At 43.1% G+C, this 22,349-nt stretch overlaps 1 long non-coding RNA gene across 1 annotated transcript in view; it reads right to left on the reverse strand.

The window, feature by feature from the left end:
• LOC309842333 overlaps positions 1 to 22,349 on the reverse strand; it is a 367,302-nt gene that overhangs the window by 33,925 nt on the left and 311,028 nt on the right. The window lies entirely within an intron of this gene.

Consider the following 22,349-nt stretch of genomic DNA (forward strand, 5'->3'; position numbering starts at 1 on the left):
CCCTGTACCCAGTCCTGCCGGAAGGGCCTCCTCCTCCGTTCATTTGCTCTGACTTGAAAACCACCCCCATCCCCTGGCTGCCCAGAACTTGAGTCAGGGTATTTTTCCTCTCCTGGGAGTCTTTGTGAAGGATGAATTCAGCTTCCTGGTTCTGCACCTGGGTTTTGGCAGCGCAGAAAGGACTCATGACTCTGAGCACGGGGTCCCTAGGGACAGTATGCGTAAATACCAGACACAGCTGTGGCTCCTTTTGCACACACTGTTCTCAGAGGGGCTGAGCACACGCTCCCCTTTGGGGTACTAAATGACATCTGGGGGTCATCCTGCATGGGTCAAGATGCCTATTCCTCTGCAGAAAGAAATGGGCTTCCCCCACCACTGCCGGTGTAAAGTGCCTGACATTAGGGAGAAAGCTGACAGCAAGGAGTAGTGAAGCTGGACCGGGCTGGCTCTCCCATCCAGATGATTCTCACCATCTTCTCTCTCTGGAATGGAGGCAGCACCCGCCAAAGCCTGTACCTCCTGCCGGCAAGATGGTACAGTCTTAGCAGAACCAACACAGAGCATTTTGGGGGAAGAACGCTTACTCAATCCTCTAGGCTTGAGGCAGGAATTTTCTTCCTTATCTCTATGTAGGCCCTTGAGAGGCGTATCTGATAGAGACATACCTACCATGGGTGCCCGAAGTTCCCAAATCTCACATCAGCTGCAAGAGAGGACATCGGCCACTTGCTTGAATCCTCATGTCCTTCTAGAAAGTATTTGCCATACTCCACATTATCTGTAAGATCCTCACAGAGAATTCTCTAGAGTCTATATGGAAGATTTCATGATAACCTTGATCTCCTTCTATAAAATAATTCCTTGTTTCTTCTCACCGAACCCAAATACGGCAAGCCAAGAAAGTGCTGAGCTCAGAGAAATGGACTGAGATCAGCCAAACTGCCATTGTTCAGGTCACCTGAAAACAGCCTCCATGAGGTAGATTTGTACCCAGATGTTTCTTGGAGAGTACTCTCAGATCAATGTCCGTGAGGGAATGAGGGAAATGGAACCACGCACGGGGAGAGGTTGAATTACAGAGAAACAGAGGGTCCGGTGGAACCCACGTGAGAGTGCTGAAGCTGGGCTGGCCTTCCAGAGAGGTCCTAAATTAGCCTCTCTGCATGGCCCTGCTCCCCAGAAGGGTGAGGTATGAGTTCGGATGAGGCGGTTACCTCTGATTGAGAGCAGTTCTCCAAGACGGAGTCAGTCATGGGCTGTCCGCCTGTGGCTATCACTCGAAGCCACTGGAGGCGGGTACTGAGAGCCTTTCTTCTGAGGGGGTCTTTGGGTGGTACTCCACGGCATCTGCTACACAGACTAGCTTCTCATACTGCTTGAAACAGAGTCCTAGGGAAGGAAGGTAGGTGGCCCTGGGTCACACAGGAAGGTGACGGAATAAATACAGTACTTGGCACTACCAGCCTCAAAGTGTTTTCTCTTTCATACCAATAAATATATCATTTGCTGACCATCTTCCTTGTGCCAGCCAATATGTTACGCATGTTATATGGAATCTTACACTAACAATTGAGATCAAACCCCGTACTGGGGGTATTACTACCTTCATTTTCTAATGGAGGAAATTGAGGTCTTAAACATACGTAGTAGCCTAGCCAAGCGCCTGGCATGTGTGACACGGCTGTCAGTCTTCAAAGCCTATACTCTCAACCCCCACCTCCATCCCTATAATTCAGCCAGTAGCTTCCTCTGTAGGGCTGCAAATCACATTGCCTCTGTGACCATCAACAAAGAAACTGAGGAACAAGTTATCTTTCCTGCACAGCAATCCCTCACCCCACTGGAACTGCTATTTTGGTCATCATTTGAGATTCTTGCCCATCGCAATTCCCATGCATGCTTAATGAAATGAATTTCTATGTTACCCAACAAAGGAGGCCCATGGGTCAAACCCTGTGACTAAACATCGTTTCAGCCATTTAGCAAATATTTGGTGGGTGCTCACCATGTGCTGGCATCATGCTAAGCCTTTCAGATTTTCTCTCAAATTGCCCAATGAGGTCAGTGTTTTTATCTGTAATTCATAAATGAGAAAAACACAGACTCAGAAATTTCAATCACTCACCCAAGACAACACAGCCTGGATTTAAATGCAGATCTGCTTGGTTTCCACACGGCTTTACTCTTCACTGTTAGTAAATAAATATGTATCAAATCCCTGTGCATTGCCCAGCACTGTGCAGAGCTCTAAAAGGGACGAATGCTCCCATTCCTTGTCTTCACTGGCGTTACATTCTAGAGCAGGAATGAAAAATACAAATGTCTAGCAGGGGCTTGGAGTAAGTGAATACTTGGAGACTATGTGGGAGTGGAGGGGGACTCCCGGGTTTCTGCGGCCAGTGGCTACACAACTCCAGCCAAATATTGCTATGTGAAAACGTGGACCCAGAGCTGCCAGATTTCCCATTCTCCAAGAGCAGCCAGCAATCTGCATCTTATATGAAATACCTTGCTATTTGAGACTTGGGAACTAATCCAAGCATTCTGTAATCATTACTGTGGGGCAAACAAAAGGCCTATGCAGGCCAGATTGAAACCTGGCTTACCACGAATGCCATCTTACACTGAGGTTCCCAGACAGTCCGCCCACCTGAGTCCAGATCAGTCTCACACTGCAAGGTCAAGAGCACATTAAACTCTCCCCAGGTCTGGAGCTCTGGCCCATGCTCCAGGAAGCTTCGAGGAGTGTCTCTAAGTTTTCTTGCTAGAGGAATCCTACAGGCTCTGCAGAGCCGCTCTCTCTTATACCTTGAAGCTCCATTCTTTCCTGAGCCAAGGCTATTAGCTGACCAATTTCTGTCAGGAAATAGCCTGATTGTGGGTGTCTGTAAGTAGTAAGACATGGCTACGTGACGACTGCTCAGAGCCTTCTTCCCCCTTCTCGTTCCTGCTGCCACCAGATGGTTCTGAGATAATGCCACATCTTTCCTGCAAGAAATAACATTCCCAAGCCATTCGTCTAATCCTCTCTGATCATCCTGGGAATGCAATTTCTCAGCCTCTCCCCTCTTGTCATCACTTCCCCTGTCTTATCTTCAGAGAGCTAGGGGACTTGAGCTGGTCACTTTCCAAGGAGAGTCTGGGAGGTCAGGGGCTCACGTAGATGGTATAAACGGGCAGACTCAAAGTTCCGGCTCACCCTTGGATGCTTACAATGTGATTGTGACCACCTTGTCGTTCCCCCAAATTATTTGTGATCCTAATCTCACTTATTCTCTCTACTGTTAAGACTCTTGTTCTCTGATCGAATAAGAGAAGTTCTTACCTCTGACAAATACCCCCGGAGGCAAAAACAAGATGATCGTTGTTCACAAACCTGGCATCAAGCCAAGATATGATCTCTTATCCCAAGCTCTTCCTATGGTCCTCAACACAACTGCAGCAACAGTTAGCCATCCCTTTTTATTTTAATTTTTATTTAATTTTTTAAAAGATTTTATTTACTTATTTGACAGAGAGGCACAGCGAGAGAGGAAACACAAACAGAGGGAGTGGAAAAGCAGGCTTCCCACTGAGCAGGGAGCCAGATGAAGGGCTTGAACCCAGGACCCTGGGATCATCACCTGAGCCAAAGGCAGATGCTTAACAACTGGCCCACCCAGGTGCCCTTAGACATCCCTTTTTAGCTCTGCAGATGACAACAAACTCAAGGAGTGGGGACGTACTCATGGTTACCACCTGCTCCTGAATAGTAATGAGTAAGAGGGGGAATTTGGCTCCAGAGATGACATCATTATTAGCTGGAAGAAAAAGCTGGCAGGAAAAAAAATGGCACCATTATCCTGGATCATTCATCTTTTTAAATGTGAAACTGATGGCTGACATGCCAAGACCTGAGGGTTTAAAACCCAGGGACTATGGAAGATACTTGGAATAAGTTGCTTGACACAGGTGAATCTTGGCCCTAGAAATGTTCATATGTGACATTTCAGTTATTTTCAAGCTACCCTCCAAAGACCAAGTTATGCCACCATTTTAAAATTTCATTGAGGCACAAATTTGGATAACACTATGAAAAGCAAGTTATCAGGTTCTCTGTAGAGTTTTAATACATAATTTCACATAATCCTCACAAAAAGCCCTGTTGAGAAGATAGCATTATACTCACTTTAGAGATCATTATATAAGAGATCATGAGCTATGGTAATAGTCATGAAGATGAGGACTTGAGAAAGTCTCAGAAAGTATCTCCCTTGCATGTCAGGAGACCAACTTGCCTCATCTCTACTTGGAACAATCCAGCTGAAAGAAAAGTCATGAGTGCAATGATCTGGAGAAGTCTTCTAACTGTGACACAAGCATTAGCGGAGGCCTCCCTGGATTTTGAGATCTAGGTAGAGATCGCATAGCCTCTCACTTGACCATCTAGGAGAGCCTTACTCCCAGTCATTTGCCAGTTCCCCTGAGTGTAAAAACCGCCTCTATTCCTTTGGGAGTCAGTACCCCCGGCCAACATTTCAAAGGTTTCCATAAAAATCCAAACACGTGTTTTAGGATTTAATAGACTTTGCAGAGTGTTGGGGAAGGGGAAGATGGGAAGGTGTGGATAAGGAGAGAATGTATGATGAAGCACACAGCATGCCACCATTTGACTTATCCTCCCTCCCTCCTTTCCCCCTTTTTGAAACTCTCATCTCCTCTTACGCAATCTCCTGGTCCTCTTCACCAAAGTGGCCCCAGCCAACTCCCAGAACTCGAGAGGCTTAGATTGGCCTCAAGTGAGGCTATCAACGTGCTTTCCTGTGCAAATGTTCTTGTATCTATTGCTGAAAGAATAAAAATCTCTCCCTTTGGTGATATAACCATGACAACTGCCCTAAAATGGAGCAGGCTGCCCTTGGAAATAGGGTGATTGATTTCTTTTTGTAAACCAAACAGATAGAGAGCCATTTAGGGGCACATGGGAGAAGGATTAAATGGATGGGTATGCCAAACTACTTTTAAGATCCTTCCAACCCAGAGAATCTTTAGTGAAAGAGTTCTGAGCATGCCCAGACTGATAGCAGACAAATCGGGACTGGAGTCCATGCTGCATGTGTGCAGGAGTACGGGCGGATAATCTACCCCCTCAACCACCCCTTGCCCACATCTGTAGACTACAAGTGATAATAAGGGACAAAATGTTTCTGTTATTTAGCACAATGCCACAGTGTCATTCAGTAACAATGCTCTTACTGCATGGCGAGGGCACCATACAAGAAGACCGCCAGCATGATCTTTATTTTATTGTCATTGTGTTGTTTGGCAGGTTGTCCAAGTCTAAGAGGCAGCAGAATCTAATAAATAGAGTACCCAATTAGGAGTCAAAGGAAGTAAACTCCAGCACCACGCTTGGTACGTAAGATCTGTTCAAGATACCAGTTGACTGCTCTGGGCCTTGTTTTCTTCACCTGAAACTGCGACATGATGACCACGATCCTCTTTGACGACCTCAACTGTCATGAGAGTTACATGAAAAGATTAAGGTATCCATGCTTTAAATTTTTTAATTACCTTAAAGATCAGTTAACATGGCAATATTTGCCATATGTGCCTTAGATGCCTATCACATTCATTGGTTCTCTTTAACTGACATACATATGACATTTGTATTGATATACAATATGATATTTATTTCAGGTTTACAACATATTGGTTCAACAATTCTGTATGTTATGCAGCTCACCATGGTAAGTGTGGTCAACATATGTCACCACAACGTTATTACAATATTATTGACTATATTTCCCATGCTCTGCTTTTCATGTCCATGACTTACTCATTGTATAACTGGAAATGTGGATCTCTTAGTCTCTTTTATCTATTTTTCTCATACCCCGTCCCAAACTTTCTGAGTCCTCCTCTCCCCAGTGCTTTTGTGTTGTCCCCAGTTTGTCTGGGACTCACCAACTTATTCATGCTCCTAGAGAAATAACACCAAATCTCCACCCTCAATCCCTCTACCTCCTGCCCCTGAGAGCCTGCTGTTCCATAGACCTACTGCCTGTCCGTTTAAAAATTTATCAATGACTTTGTAAGCTGCCTTTCTTTGAAAGTATATTTATATTTTTAGTAGAAGTCTTTTAGAGACATTGTCCCACAAACCAACAATAAGAATAGTGGAATTAACTTCACAGGGAACGGACATGATAGTGTCTATGCAATTTAAAACAGCCTGCTTTGTCTACAGATGGGCCAAGTCTGCTCTGTTTTGTGTCCTGTTAGAGCATGTACCCCCAGCCCTGTAGAGCAGACACCTGTATTCTCGGAACAGATTTCATTCTATACCAAACTGCCTCTCCTGTATGTCCTGAGGCAGAAGCATGAACAAGATGACCTCAAGCCTTCGCTTCCAATTCTTAGAATTAAATATCAAAGAGATTGCAGGCAAAGCAACTGCAATCTTTTCTCATTACTTCAACAACAAACATTTGCTATGCACTATGTCAGAATCAGAACACATGAAACTCTGAACATGCAACACAGCCCCGAACTAATCTCTTTCCATGAAACTAAATAAAGGTAGCATTAATTCCTAATATTCCAAAGGGGGGGGGGAACTTTTCACATGCAGTTTCTCGTTTGTTCTTCAGATAACTCTGTGATCAAATAACTGATATTCCCATTTAACATAGGAGGCCATCTGAGGCTCTGCAGGCTTGAGGGATTTGCTTAATGTCAAAGAATCACCTAGTGGTGGCTCTGAAATTTGAGAGGGCAGGAACTTTAGGGAACATAAGCCTATTTTCCTTAGTCTGTGCCATCTGTCTTTGAGACCTGGTTAAATGACTAGTGCAAACCAAAAAAGAGGTATTACACGATCAACTCACCCTAGTCCATCTGATGTATCAGATGTTTCTACCCTTGTGTCCTTGCTCTCTCTGTTGTAGATGCTGGGCTAAGGCAAATGCAAAGACAAGAGTAGATTTGCATGCTCCAAAAAGGCCTCACAGACCTTAAAGGCTGCGTCACCTGTTTCAGTCATGATCTTTCTCTTTATCAGAAGGGCCTGATTTCACAGCACATTTCAGAACTAGAGTGGGAGATTTATGCATAAAACAAGAAGTCTAGTATTAGAATAGTCTTGAAGTCTCTAGGCTTTTTGGATAGGGACAATAATTTGGTCAGAGGACTTTAGCTCTTCATTTGGGTCCAAAGAGGACTGTAGCTATCTGCAGTTTCCATGACAACCACCTTTTTCTCAGTAAGCAGATCTGCCCCAAGCATAGTGGAAGTTGTAATCAGTTCTTAATAAATGTTCACAAATGACTGATCAATGACTGGAAATAACATCTCCCTTCTCCTGTATACACTTAATCATTCCCAACAGTGAGTTCATAAGGGCTTCTTTTGCATTAGAAGGAAATTTACTCTAGTATTCACGGAAGCCAACAGAAGTAGATTTAGATAAACATTCTTTAAGCCATTAATAGTTCCACCCTAAAAATAACCTTTAACTCGAATTTCTCCAGGCTAAATCAGCTTGGGTCTCAACAACTCTGTATCAGAAAAGCATTTCGGGGTGCCTGGGTGGCTCAGTCATTAAGTGTCTGCCTTTGGCTCAGATCATGATCCCAGGATCCTGGGATTGAGCCCCTCATTGGGCTCCCTGATCTGAGGGAAGCCTGCTTCTCCCTCTCTCACTCCCTGTGCTCGTGTTCCCTCTCTCATGGTCTCTCTCTCTCTCTGTCAAATAAATAGATAAAATCTTCAAAAAAAAAAAAAAAAACCCAAAACAAAAACAAAACAAAACAACCCCAGCATTTCTTGGGCTTTTCTCCCACCTGCCACGGCAATAATTCTGGCCACCTCCAATGCCTCTTTGCTCATTCTGGGAATCCCTAGAAGTGGCCACCTTCAGCAGCACTCTTGGCTACCATTGTCCTCTTTTCTCATTAAGCCTTGTAGCAGTGATGTCTTCTGTCATGGCCAATGCCAACAAGACTCCGTGACATGACTTCCCTGCTGGAGCCTGGTGACCTCTCCATTCCAGATGCAAGCTGACTTTGGCTCTGGTGGATATGCCATTTTGAGGCCAAACCACCTGCTTTCCATATGTGTTTGGAACTGTATCCTAGGATAAGTACAACTGAAACTATCAAGATGGGATCTCTGCTACAAAGCTAAAGCAAGCAACTGCATTGGCCTTTTTTCCAGATAAAGTGGAATTTGTCCAGATTTGATGATCTGGTGATGATAAGTATGCTGGCAACATTTGGTTTGCTTTTATTTCTGGTATAGTTAAACTAATTCTACTCCTCATTCATCAGATGCCCGGAAGGAGGAGAATTGAGCTCATTTTCTCCCTCCTCTGGGAAAAGGAAGAAAAAGTAGAAACATGGGGCACAGTCCCTTGATGGATCTAAGTGACATAATTTCTCTACCAGAAGTTGAGACGCATGTCTGACAAGTGAGTTTATAAGGGTAATAGAACAGATGATTTGAAATGAACATTTATTAAGTTGCTGAATTTGTTTGTTATTTCCTGCCTTACTCCATATAGCAGTTAATATGGCTGTCAGGGATATTTAAAAACAGCAAAGAAACTTAAACAAAAAGCACATATAAATAAAAAAGACAAACATGACTGAGGCATAAAATAGACTTGGAATGAGGGTCATACAAAAATACCACTCACGAGGCTCTACGCTTCCCAGTAAAGACACATAAAAAGAAGCCTGATCAGTTATGGGATTCCTAGATTTCTCAGGATTCATTTTAAGTTTCTCAAGAAAAGATAGCTATTTTTGATACCAAATAAAAATAAATTGCTCCCAAGTGGATGGATAAAATGAGTTCCATGAATAATTTTAGAAAATGCAGTCCACAAAACCCAAGAAAGCATCCAACGGGCAGAGGGTGATTCTAAGTACAGAAATGGGGGATGAAAGGAGTCCCCGCCAGAACGGTTTCCTCACTCCCCTGCTGGCCTTTCCCTTTCCTGTGTTTTGCTCTATCCAGCACTCCTCTTTCTACTCCTTTTTTCTTGCAGCTCTATTCCTCTGTCAGCCCCTCTCTCTCCCCTTCAGTCAAGTTGTTTCCTCTTCCTGTCCTAAAGCTCAGAAAAAACATTGTCCAAGGGCTTTGAACCAGACCTCTGTTTCAGCCTCATCTCTATCCCCAAACATCTATTCAATATTTAGCAAGTGTTTCTTGAACGCTATCTTAGGTGATCCAATTTTGTCTCAAGACTTTAGGGGCACCTGGGTGGCTCAGTCGTTAAGCGTCTGACTTCTGCTCAGTGGGAAGCCTGCTTCTCTCTGTCTCACTCCCCCTCCCCCTCCTTGTGTTCCCTATCTCGCTCTCTCTCTGTCAATTAAATAAATAAATAAAATCTTAAAAAAAAAAACCCAAAAAAACCAAAACAAGACTTGAAACATCACCTGTATACCCACGTCTCTCAAGCTCACACATCTGATCCTGACCTCTCTCCTGGCATCCCAACTTGTGTATCCAATGCCTCCGAACACCCATCCCCACTCAAATGTCCGATAAACCTCTCAAAGTGTCCATGTCCAAAGTTCCATGAAGTCTAGGTTTTTCTTCCAAAACTTCTTCTGCCCCAATCTCCTGCATTGCAGGAAATGGATCTCCATTTACCCAGCTACTCAAGTCCGTTTTCTTTTCCTGCTCCAACTGAAGACATTATGAAAATTTTCTGCTCTAGCTTGGAGGCAGCCCCCCAAACCCAGCCACTTTTTCCATCCCCATACCATCAGCCCAGGGCAGTTCTCTCTCCTCTGTTCTACGGCTAAAAAACCCACCCTACACAATTTCCCTGTTTTGAATCTAGCCCTGCTCGCAGGCTGATCTCCACACAGCCTCTGCAGTCATTTAGTTACAACTAAATCAGATCCTGGCACTTTCTTGCTCAAAACTCTCCAATGCTGCCCTGTCTTGAATAAAACCTAAATTTCCTATGAGGGAGTGGGTTCATGGTCGAACTGGCCTTGACTTTCTCTGAACTCATCATTAAGCACTTTCCCCTTAGACATTGTGCTCTAGCCTTACTGGCCTTATTGCTCCCAGAACAGGCCAAGCTGATTCCCACGGAGGGACTTTGCACTGGCTATTCCCACCACCTGTGCGTGGTCCCCCAGATCTTCTTAAGGGTCATCCTCTCCTTCATTTTGGTGTGTCAAATGCCATCCCTTCAAAGAGGTCTTCCTCGTCACCCTGCCCCATTACTCTCTATCCCCTCTTTTGCTTTCTTTTTCTGCACAGCTCTTACTGTATGGAGTTACTTTATATGCTTGTTTATTTGTTGAATGTCTGATTCCTTAGGCAGACTGTGAATTGCCGGAGGCCGTCTTGCCTGCCTTGTTCCCACGGTACCCTGGACACCTAGAGATGGTGCTTGGCACCTTAGACAAATTCAAAGCACTGTTGTTGACTGAAAGCTCGAATGTGCCAGACACATAGTGGACCTGGAGTGTCTATTAACTGAATGAATTAACATAACAGGTGCTGGCAACACAACAGGGCATAAGACTGGCAGGTCTGTATGTTCATGGCTTTTAGCCAAAAAGGCAGTCATTATATTTAAGAACAATAAAATAAGAAGAGTGTTATGATAGAGAAAGTTCAGGGAAGTAACAGAGACCTCTAATACAATCTGCTATAGAATTTAAGACCTTCTATGCATGGCCTTAAAAGCTAACCTCTCCAGGGCCTAGAGTCTGTCCATGTGCAAAGGTATTTTCAGATTTAGTATTATCGGTTGTGTGTTTTTTGCAAGGAAGAAAGGGGATGCATGTAAAATGCCCGGCACATAGTAAATGCTCAGTTAGGTTTCAGCTATTATTGCTGTTATAGTAACAACTGTTCTTCATGGAACCCCTCAACATCTTTTGAACTACCTTCCTACATTTGGGAGGATGGTTTACACTTTGAATTCTGCTGTGCCGAGTTAGAAGGGCAAAGTCTCTTTCCTAGCCTTTTGTGAAGCCTGGAGGTAAGAACTTAAAGCTGTGCTTCCCCACCGCAATTTCAAGCTCTCTGATTAGAGACAGAGCAAGGTGTTGGTGCAGGCACCCCATTAACATCATCTTTTAATGAAAAGGGTGTCCGGAGTGTCCCACTTTGAGGGACAGTATTGGCTGAGAGTCAGACATTCTCAGGCTGGCATCATCGATGTGAGCCAAGGTATTTGTTTCCAGTAGTGGCAGCGGTAGGAATACCTCATCCACAAAGGGTCTGGGATGTTGTTTCCAGTTGAATAGCCTCTAACCCAGATTTCCTGGCTCTCCTTGCAGATTCTGTGAGTTCCTTAAGATCCTTAATAAATTCCTTTTCTGCTTAAATTAGTTAGGATGAGCTCTGTGTTTGCCACTAAGAACCCAAGTGACCTATAGATCATCTGAATTAAGTGCTGTGCCTATCATATTGATTGTTGATCAAGGGCTTGTTCAGGTCAAAAGTATCAAGGAAGGGACCCTAGGGTAAGGGATCATTACTACCTCAAAGGCCACATCTCCACACAGCCTTTCCCGATGGCAGCTGTAGAGGCTCCCTCCCTCCCCAGCCTCCCACATGGTTGATGCTGCTTATTAACCCTTTTCGTCATCACCTGGCCTGGGACATATTACAGTCTGTGTCTCATTCTTATCTTCCCTTCCAGTCTGCATTCATTCAGCTTTCACCGAGTGCCTATAATGCGTCCGACACTAAGGACACAGCTCACTTCCAAAGAATTTGCAGTCTCCCCAGATGATGAGCCTGCAAGCAACAACTGAGAGGCTCTGGGATGTTAGGTCAGCAGGATGTTAGGTTAACAGGAGAATGCAATGGCTGCGTGCCTCAGCTTTGGGATCAGACTGACCTAGGTGCAAATTCCTGTTCTGACACTCACTGGTGACTTTTGAGAAAGTATTTCATCTCTGATGCTTCAATGTCCTCACCCATAAAATAAAGTTCATCATTACTAATAGGGTGGATGTGAAAATCACATAAAACTCATATGTGAAGTCCCAAAGATTGTCTGATTCTTTGAAAGGTTTAATACATGCCATTATTACAAACAATAACAAGCATGTCTGAGGATGTCAGGAAATCCTTCACAGAGGGAAACAGGCTTATTACTTAAAGGAAGCATTCTTAATCGGAGCAGGCAGGTGCACCTATTCAGGCTGTTTCTTAGTCAACAATTCTTCATTTTAAAAAATGGTTTCTTATAACATCCTGGGATGAGGAGTATCCTGTTTTGGTTCTTCTATTTTGCAAACAGAGAAAAATGTCAGAAGTTAATTAACTCCTTCAAGTGTGTATTCGTTTCATTGCTTAAGGAGCGAAGGCTTTCTGCGAGGGAAGACTGGGCAGTAAATCTGATTGGGTACCCACTCTGGGCGAAGGCTTTCAGAAAACCCAGAAACGCGCAACCACTGACACCGCAGTGCTCAAGGTGAAGCTACTGAAATAAAGAAACACACAGTGTAGGCAGAAAACTTAGAGTGGTCATTTTGTGGTATTGAGCTAGAGTTACAGGAATAAAGAAGAGCTCACAGTCCAGAGGGCTGGTCCAAGAAGACATCATAAAGGAGGTAAATTTTAAAGCTCGGCTTCAAAAATGTATAGAATTTAGACAGTGGGTATGGAAGGGTCAAGGGAGGAGGATCAGAAAGCAGACAAGCTAGCAACAAAGGGCGTAGCGGTAAAGACACATGCTCATGCAGGAGGCCTCAAAAGGCCAGACTCTGCTGTTTTCTCTGCTTTCTCTGCTGCAGAAAGTTCTTAGGAGGGATTTAGAGAAGAGAAGGATTTGGGGACAATTGCTAGATCAAGGAGTTTGGAGTTCACCCTACAGACAACTAACAGCCATTGCATGGTTTTGATGAGAAGAGTTTAGGAATGTAAGCAGACTGTTACAGGAGAGCGCAAAGGGTAGAATACCAGAGGCAGAAACTCAAATCAGAAGTCACTGCTAGCATCCTGACCTAAAATTGGCGTTGCTGTGGGATTGAAAGGAAAAGGTGAATGAAGCAGGCATTTGGCCTGAATAATCACCAGCACTTAGTGATTAGCTAGCTACAATGGGGGGATGAAGGATCCACACAGCACGAGCTTGAGGGACCCTCAGCCCTATAGTATTTCTGAAAGTGTTGTCGATAGACAACCTCTAGCAGAATCACTTAGGCTGCTTGTTAAAAATTCCTGTGTCTTATTTCAACCTACTAAATAAGAATCATGGGGACCAGGAGCCCTACAAACATGCATTTTAATAAGCTCCCCCGAGCAATTCTTAATGCCTGTTACAAGTTTGAGACTACCTGCCTTAGAGATTATTTGACCAACTGCATTTGTTTTCAAGATGGGAAACAAGGGTTCAAAGAGGTCACATAACTTTCCCAAGGTCACACAGCTATCTGGAACTAGGATGGGGGCCTCTAACTCACAGGCTTGACTTGTTCTGCCATGCCCTGTGAGATTGATATCTGATGGTTGGGTGTTGCAAGGAAGGCACTGTTTGCTCACTTTCAAAGTAGTGAGGCAGAAAAACTGGAACTAAAATCTAGTGGATGCAGATGTGGTTGGTTTGAAATTCCAGCAAGCTCATGTTGACCTGCTATGGCCCACAGGAGCATCCCCCACGGAGGCTGTTGCTGTTGGCCATGCTTTCACCGTGGCTTGACTCTCAAACTCTGAGCCACATGGGCTCAAGGGGCTACCCAGGTCCTGAGGACCTCCTCAGAGTGGTTCTAACACATGATCATCTGGGGGAGATGGGTCCACACAGCCAATCCTGGCTCTCAGAGGGAGAGTAGTGTAGGAATATTTCTTGACTTATTTCCCCAGATGTAGCAAGATTTATAGGACTTCGGTTACCTGCTCTGAGTGTCATCCTCTTTGATAAGCCATGTTATTCGGAACACTTGTGTTGAATTTGGAGAAAGAAGATCTGGGTTAAAGTCCTTTCCCAGCTGTGTAATTTGGGCCAATTATGATATATTGTTACTATGAGACTGAAAAGGCCAATCCCCTTTTTATAGGTTTAAAAAAAAAAAAAAACTTTGTTTTTAGGCATAAACTTTGTTTATAGGTTTAAAAAAAATAATTTGTTCAAAGTTACACAATAAATTCATTCTCTTAATCTGCATTTTCTTAAAATGTCTATCAATAGATGATGAATATGGAAGATGTAGTATACACGTGTGTACACACACATACACACACACACACACACACACACACAGGAATATTATGCAGCAATAAGAAGGTGAATTCATGCTATTTGAAACAACATGGATGGACCTAAAGGATATTATGCTAAGTGAAATAAGTTAAATTGAGAAACACAAACACATTCCTAAGTGGAATCCTTAAAAATGAATAAATTAAAAAAAAATAGAAGTAGATCTATAAATACGGAGAACAAACTAATAGTTTCCAGAAGGGAAGTTGGGGGGGATGAGCAAAATGGCTGACAGGCAGTGGGAGATACAGGCTTCCAGTTATAGAATGAATAAGTCATGGGAATAAAAGGTACAGCATAGAGAAAGTAGTCAATGATTTTAATAGTGATGTATCAAGATAGCAGGTAGCTACACTTGTGATGAAAATAGCATAATGTATGAACTTGTTAAACCACAAAGTTGTACACCTAAAACTAATATAATGCTGTGTCTCAACTATACTCAAATAAAAATAAATAGACAAATATTTAAAAAAAATCAACACTACATTGCTCATTAAGCTTTTATGAGGATCAAATATAAAAATACCTCACAGTATTTGATGTGAATGCCAGGCACTCTTAATTTTTTCTTTCCATATTGTAAATTGGGGGGGTATAGCTCAGGGGTAGAGCATTTGACTGCACATTGTAAATTGGTAGCAATCATTCACACACGTGCGCACACACACACACACACACACACACTCACTATAACACATGTTATAATATGACACACACAGACACACATAAGACTCATGCAAAAGATCTTTGAGAAGAAAAGGATAAAGGGTTATCTCAGGGTGAAAACGTGTTTATGACGCCATAACGATCTTATGGGGTGACCTTATAGATGCTATCATGTGGTTTCCTAGGCCAACACTTCTACTGTAACTGGTGAGAGATGCTCCAACCCCTCTGCACCCTACGTTCAGAAGGCAGCCATGAGCACGCTATGTCCAACCACCTGACCTCTTCTGAGGACAGAGAATAGAGGTCTAGCACAAGTGGGTCAAATCAGGTTGTCCAAAACAAGGGAAGCCTTAGCAGATATTTGGACTTTCTGCAAGTAAACTAATTTGTTATTTCTAACTCTTACCTATTGGTAGTAGCCTTTGGATCACTACTAGGTCACCACGATCTAGTGTTTAGCACAAGACTCAACCAAAGAACTTATATGGAATATAATGGAAATACTGCCTCATGCTTCCTACTGCGAATCTTCACCCTTCTCTCTTCTTGCTTTAACTTTCTTCACAAAGATATAGCAGCAAAATATACCCATTCTTAAAGTTTTATTCTTATGCACACCAAAGCCTAAGAAACACTGCCCTCCCTGTGGTACAAGCCCATGTTTATGACTAGCAGGCTAGGCACATGAGGAATTTGTGGTGAATGAGTCAGTGGGAGGAAGGAAGAAAAGGGGAGAAAAATAAAGACAAGAAATGAAGGATCTGCCTAGTTGTGGTGCCAGGAGCCTGTAGAGTAAAGTTCCGTCCGGTCCCTGCTCTGTCATTAACTTAGTGGGGGACCTGGGATGAGTCACACCTCTTCTCTGGGCTACAGAGTACTCGACCAGGACCAGGCAGGATTCTCCAAGGCAGAGCTTCCCAACCCATGGGCCATATCACAACCGTGTGCCACAAATGGAGTCTAAGCATGCTTTGAATTAGTGAGTCTCTTAACATTCAGAACGTCCTGTGGGATGTGAAGTGGCCGAGGCCTGGGGCTGGGTATCTCTAACCAAGAGAAGTGTCATCATAGTTTCTTGAGGGAGTGATCTGAGCAGGGCAGAAGTCCAAGGGCCACCCTCATAGTTCCCAGGGAAGACACAATGAGCTGTATTTACCTTACATAGATCTATCTGATGCCCTGAGTGCAGCCATAAGTTGCTTCATAGCCTGGGTGTCTCAGTTGCCAGCTTCAGGGCACACCACGATCCATCCTAGATAAAGTCTGAGGACCAGTACAGAGTAAGTTTCCAGGTGCCCAGGGATTGGAGCTCAGCCCGAGATGCAGACACTTGGGGACGGATCACTGGGGAGATATGGTGGGGCTTTCTGGTCTACCCAGCAATAAACAGTGGCCCAGAATCTTTCTTCTGATCTCGTGCAGCTGATGGACAAGAAACCCACATGAGGATTTCCATGCTAGCTGCAGGATAACTGTTTGTATAATGCCTTTGCAATGTATTTAATTAGCCTTTCATTATTATTTTGAAATACAAGATATGTAGAAGTTTGAATTTGAAATACTTTTGTTTTATCATAAGACATTTATACAGTGGTATGTCAGTATAAGAAAAGAATAAACTAGTAGGATTTTTAAATTTCAAAAGTTGCAAAGCCTCAAGTGACTGTGGACAATGGTTTTAAAATTTTTATCATCTACTCATACAAAATTTTTATCATCTACTCATACATACTCATAGACATCGCTAAGGGCTTGGAGTGATCATCATTAAAAGGTTTTGATCAGAGTTGCATGTAGCCTTTTGAACACAATCTATTGGTAAAAAGATATATCAGTGAAAGGAAGTTCAGATGTCTCATTTAAGTTTTTAAATTAATTTTATTTAGAATTATTATATAAATTTAATAGGCATTATTTTCCTAAAGATTTTGTATTTTATATTTCCTATAAATATATAAGGCATCATACAAGAGGTGAGAAAGGTTGGGTAGAGTTGTCTAGGGTAGTAGTTTTCAACTGGGGGTAATTTTTCATCATAGTTTCTGACAATGTCTGGAGACATTTTTGCTTGTCACCGCAGTGGTGCTACTTACTGCCATCCAGTGAAATGGCAGCGATGTTGCTTAACGTCCTACAGTACACAGCATGGTCCCCCACAGACAGAGTTATTGGACCCAAAATGACAATAGTGCCAAAGACAGAAACCCTGTTCTAGGGTCCCTCTCACTCTAAAGTTCTATGATTCTGAATTATGATTGTTCTTATTGAACTGATAATGTGACTGGTAATAACCTCCTAAGTGCATTTATAACAGTGGACCCAGCTGGCGGGTAAAACACGGGGCTGGGCTTCCTGTACGCTTGCTGGAATGAAGCTGTAGGTATTTGCTTGAAATGGTAGGCATTTCCAAGCAGCAGATGTGTGACTTCCACAGACACAACCTCAGCACCCCTAGATGAGCATCTTCCCTTCCTCCCCCATCACTCGTTTTCAAGGTCCGTATTCTGGAATTAGCTTTTTTATTCCATTGGACTATGGCCTATCTTACTTGTCAGCAGCTCTCCCCTCCATACTCCAGGCCTCACTGGGACTAGCGTGGCTGAGATGCATCTCTGAAAGACAGAGATTTGCACTGAACAGTTTTTCAGGCCACCCCAATCCCTTCTGCTCCCACCTGCGATTTCTGCGATTTCTTTGGGAGTCGAAGGCATCCTGTGTTTTGGCATGAATGCCCTACCTCCAGGACTACACAAACCTCCACATCTTCCCTCTTTGTTGCCCCCTCCCTGTGTAGTCTTCACTGCTTTAGCAATGATTCAAGTGAGAAAGGATTGCACCTATCGGGACAGCCACACTCCTCGATCAGTAGGGCTCCCACCATGCCGTCAGTCAGTTTTTACAACCCATTCACATCTGCCACCTAGTACTGAGAACAGGTTCAATGGGGCATTAGATTCTTTCATTTATCCTGGAATTTAACTGAAAGTGGATAATTCTACCAATACTTGCTCTTGGATGGAGGAAAGATCAATAGGCCCAGGGTCTGTGCCAGGTAAATGCAAGCAAACCGGTCAGTGACTGGGGGCTCTACTTGTCATCTCTGCAAAAGGGTAGTAGCAGCTGGAAGGCTGCTTAAATTCTTTCTAACGTCAAACAAAAGAAAAAGCACTGAAATTTTGACAAATATATCAGTATTAGGACATACACGCTTTATGGTATTGACTCACTGCTCATGGTGTCATTTCTACTGAAATGAGGAAGTTGGTTTTTACAGTTGGAGTCAGGAAATCGCTTACATCCTCTGTTGGGGTTCCAGTCCCTAGAAGGCTATGGTCGCTGATGCTACCCATCATAGTACTTAGGTGTTGGAGAAACCAATCCTTTCATTCTCTTAAGGGATCCATAGTAGGTCTCCGTTATGCTCTTTCTCTGAGTACCATAATATTTATCTCTATTTTGCAGATGAGAAAATTAAGGACCCGATGGCTAAAGGGAACATTTGAGACAGCCCCCACAGGAGGAAGGGTAAGGGCAGCAGGGCAGGAGAGGCTATGTCCAAAATGCTTAAAAAGTCCCCATTCTCAGTTCCATAATTTAAATCCTGAAGGTTTGCTTCTATGACCAAAATTGCGACCACTGAAGTCGAATAGTCATTGTTTACCGCCTTCATGCGAGGTGTCACATTATAGACCAAAAGCAAGAGCATAAATTAATGTTATTTGTTGGTGAGACTTCCCTTACTGTCCTGCTTGTTTAGAAACACTTCTAGAGTTTTCCCCTCACACTGCTAGGTCACGCTCGCCAGATGGTCGACCTATTTCGCCACAATGCGATAACCACCACCCCTGCTTTAATTTCCTTCTGATTCCTAGCGGATAGCTGAGTTGCAACATCAAACTTCAGGTCGTGGTGGGTATTAGAACTGAGGAGGCTGACAGGCCAGCAAAGAAAATGTGTCCTGCTGATGCACCTTCCAGATTAGCGGCCTCCCTTTCTACCCTCTTTCATGAGGAGGCCTCAGGGTGGTTGAATTAGTAAACCCCTAATTCCTGGTCCATGTGTGGAGTCCATTGAACCTCAGGGTGCATGACAACCCCCAAGGCTCTCAAGTCTTCTAGGGTCCCCGAGTGTTCAGTGTTCCCAACTTGGAAGACATTCCCAGGCCTCATTTTACTGCATTCATCCCAGACTTTGTTTCCCTAATTAGGTATGTAGATGTATAGCCAAATGCTCAGATAGTGTTGGCAAAGCAAAGCAATTGCAAAAGTGTTTAGAGAACTGCCTCCAGGTTCCATACTGGTTAAAGCTCTATATCCTCGCCAAAATTTGGTTTGTCCAGCCTTTCTATTTTTAACCAGTATAATAGATTGGAAATGGTATCACACTTGGTTTTAATTTACATTTCCCTAATGGTTCTTATTTTCCATATATATATATATATATATATATATATATATATATACACACACACACACAAAATCAAGAGCTTGAATATATATGTATATTCATATAAAATCAATCAATTGTATATAAAAAAAATCACGTCCTTTATCAGACATGACCTGAAAACATCTTCTGTTACGCTGTAGCTTGTCTTTTCACTCTCTTGACAGAATTTGTAGAAAAGAGTTCATGTTTCAAAATTTGTTCAAGTCCAAATTGTCAATTTTTAATTTAGTGGATTTTGCTTTTTATGTCATGTCTAGAAACTTTTGCCTAATTCAAGGTCACTAAAAGTCCCCTGTATTTTAGGGGTTTAGACATAATGAAGTTTTAGATTTTAAATTTAGATCTATGATCCATTTTTGAGTTTTTTTTAATATATTGTGCAAGGTACGTATCAAACTTCATTTTTTATACAGATATTTAATTGTTCCTGTGCTATTTGTTGAAAAGATTGTCCTCTACTGATTCCAATTGTACCTTTGTCAAAAATCAGTCATCATGTATACACACCCACCCACACACCCACCCACACACACACACGCTCGTGTGTGTGTGTGTGTGTGTGTGTGTGTGTATAAAATCTCTTTCTGGACCTCTATTCTGATCCTGTTTGCCTATCTCAATGCCAGTGACACTGTTTGCATTACTGTAACTTTGTTGTAGGTATTAAAATCACATGGTACTACTCCTTCATCCTCGTTCTTTTTCAAAGTTGTTTTGGCGTTCTAGATCATTTGCATTTCCACTTGAACTTCACAACTAAACTGTCACTTCTACATAAAGCCTGCTCAGGCTGTCCATCTGGCTTCTGTGTGTTCCTCCTCCCTGTGCTACGCTGAACCCTCTCAAGGGAATAAATCAGGAGAGGGGGCGACTCAACTGATTTTCACTGCCCTTCACGCCTAATATCCAGTGTCTTGGAAAACATCATTTCACACATGGTTTTTCTTCCTCTCTCCCTCCTCCCTTCCTTCTTCCTTTCCTTTCCCTTCTCTTTCCATTTCTTCCTTCTTTCCTCTCTTCCTCCCTCTCTCCCTTTTTCTTCCTTTCTTCCTTTCTCTTTCTCTCTTTCTTTCATTTCTGTTAAGTCAGGCAAGAAGGTAAATCTAGTCTCTGTTACTTCATCTTAGCTAGAAGCAAGCTTGCGGTGACAGTTTTTTGAAGTCTCCTTATCTTTTAGATTAACGTACTGAGCTACGTTCAGAAATGACATGATATCTGAAATTTGCTTCAGTGCGCTCCTGACGTCAGGAAACGTGTGGGGGTATAGATGAAACACCGTTGGCCACAAGTTGATAACTGTTCATGCTGGATGATGGGTACAGTACAGCTAATTGTACCTAAAACCAAAACAAAACTTTTCTGTGGGCTTGAAAGTTTCCACAAAATGTTTTCAACATAAGGGTCCGAATGCCTGCCTATCTCCCAGGATTCTTGTGAGGATTAGATGTGGAATTATATGTAAAATGCTTAGCACTATGCTTTGAACTTTACGAAGAATAGCTATTGATACTATATAATTACATGACGGCAACCATCAAAGATACATGGAAGTGATTTAAAAACAGTAACAACAACAACAAACGGAATAAAAACCCTTTAATCAAGAATAATTTTAAAGATGGTGCCCTGGGCACCAATGGAGAGTCCGTTTGGGCATCACTTCCTCTGGTTTAGTGCCTTTCTCTGAACTGGCCTGGCACCGGGTTCTATTCACCCTCGAGACACTTAAATATGGCCCAATAGTTCTGCATTTATGTATCAGCTTCCAACCTCCCAATACCTCCTTCCCTTCATTTCTGTATCCTTAGAACCTGGCCCAGTGCAGAAGCTCAAAACACACTTGCTGAACTGGTTTACATTGTCTTATCACCGGCCCATCTCTGAGCTGTTCCCACCTCTTGTACAGTCTGCCTTGGGTTGATGCATTCTTGTTCGAGAGCCTGGTATTCCATTTCTACCTATGTATTCTGTCGAGCTCTCTCTAAGAAGTTGTTAAGAGGGCGCCTGGGTGGCTCAGTTGGTTAGGCAACTGCCTTCAGCTCAGGTCATGATCCTGGAGTCCTGGGATCGAGTCCCACATCAGGCTCCCAGCTCCATGGGGAGTCTGCTTCTCCCTCTGACCTCCCCTCTCATGCTCTCTCACTCTGTCTCTCTCTCTCAAATAAATAAATAAAATTAAAAAAAAAAAAGTTGTTAAGAGCACTGTGCCTCTCTCAGCCTTTTCCAAATACCTCCTCCAGAGTGGTGACTTGTTTGAACCAGGCAGCCAGAGCTTGGGGTGACAGTAAGGAGAGAGCAGTGACAGGAGACTCTGGGGGTGACTTCAGGTCTTCTGTTTCAGGCCAGTCTGGAGCCCCACATCCTCTTGGTCTTCATGCGGGTAGACCAAGATGAAATAGTCAACCAAGAAAACTGAAGAACTTAAAACGTAGCATGTTAGGACTAGAAGGGCCACTGAGATAATTGAGCCTTGTAATTTGTTCAAATTTTGTATTTTGTAAAAACACAAAACAACAAAAAACAAAATGAAAACATGTATTTCCTATCCCCCAACATGGAGCTGTTGTGGTTGATGAGGTTGGAATAGACAGTCCAGTTCTCATTCCTCTTTTGCACACACTGCAGCAACCAGATGTGTACACAAACACATACACACACACACAGACCCTTTGCAGCTGGAGGCATCTCTGAAGAATCTTGTAGTCACTGAGGAGCAAGAGCGTCCTGGGTTTCCTTTCTCTCTACTAACTAACCGACACTGCCATGCCTGACAAAACCAACAAAATATTCCACAATATGTCTGCCTTCTGCATGTCCGAGCCATAGGATCCACTTTTAGTAGAAACGTTACTGGAATAATCACTGTTTTCAAGAATGAATCAGATGCAGAGATGAATCGACAGAACACAGAGGGTTTTTCGGGCAGTGAAAATATTCTGTATGATACTCTAAAAATGAATACATATTACTGTACATTTAACCAAATCTGTAGAATGTA

This window comes from Mustela nivalis, assembly GCF_964662115.1.
Source record: "Mustela nivalis genome assembly, chromosome: 10".
NCBI classification, from domain to species: Eukaryota; Metazoa; Chordata; class Mammalia; order Carnivora; family Mustelidae; genus Mustela; species Mustela nivalis.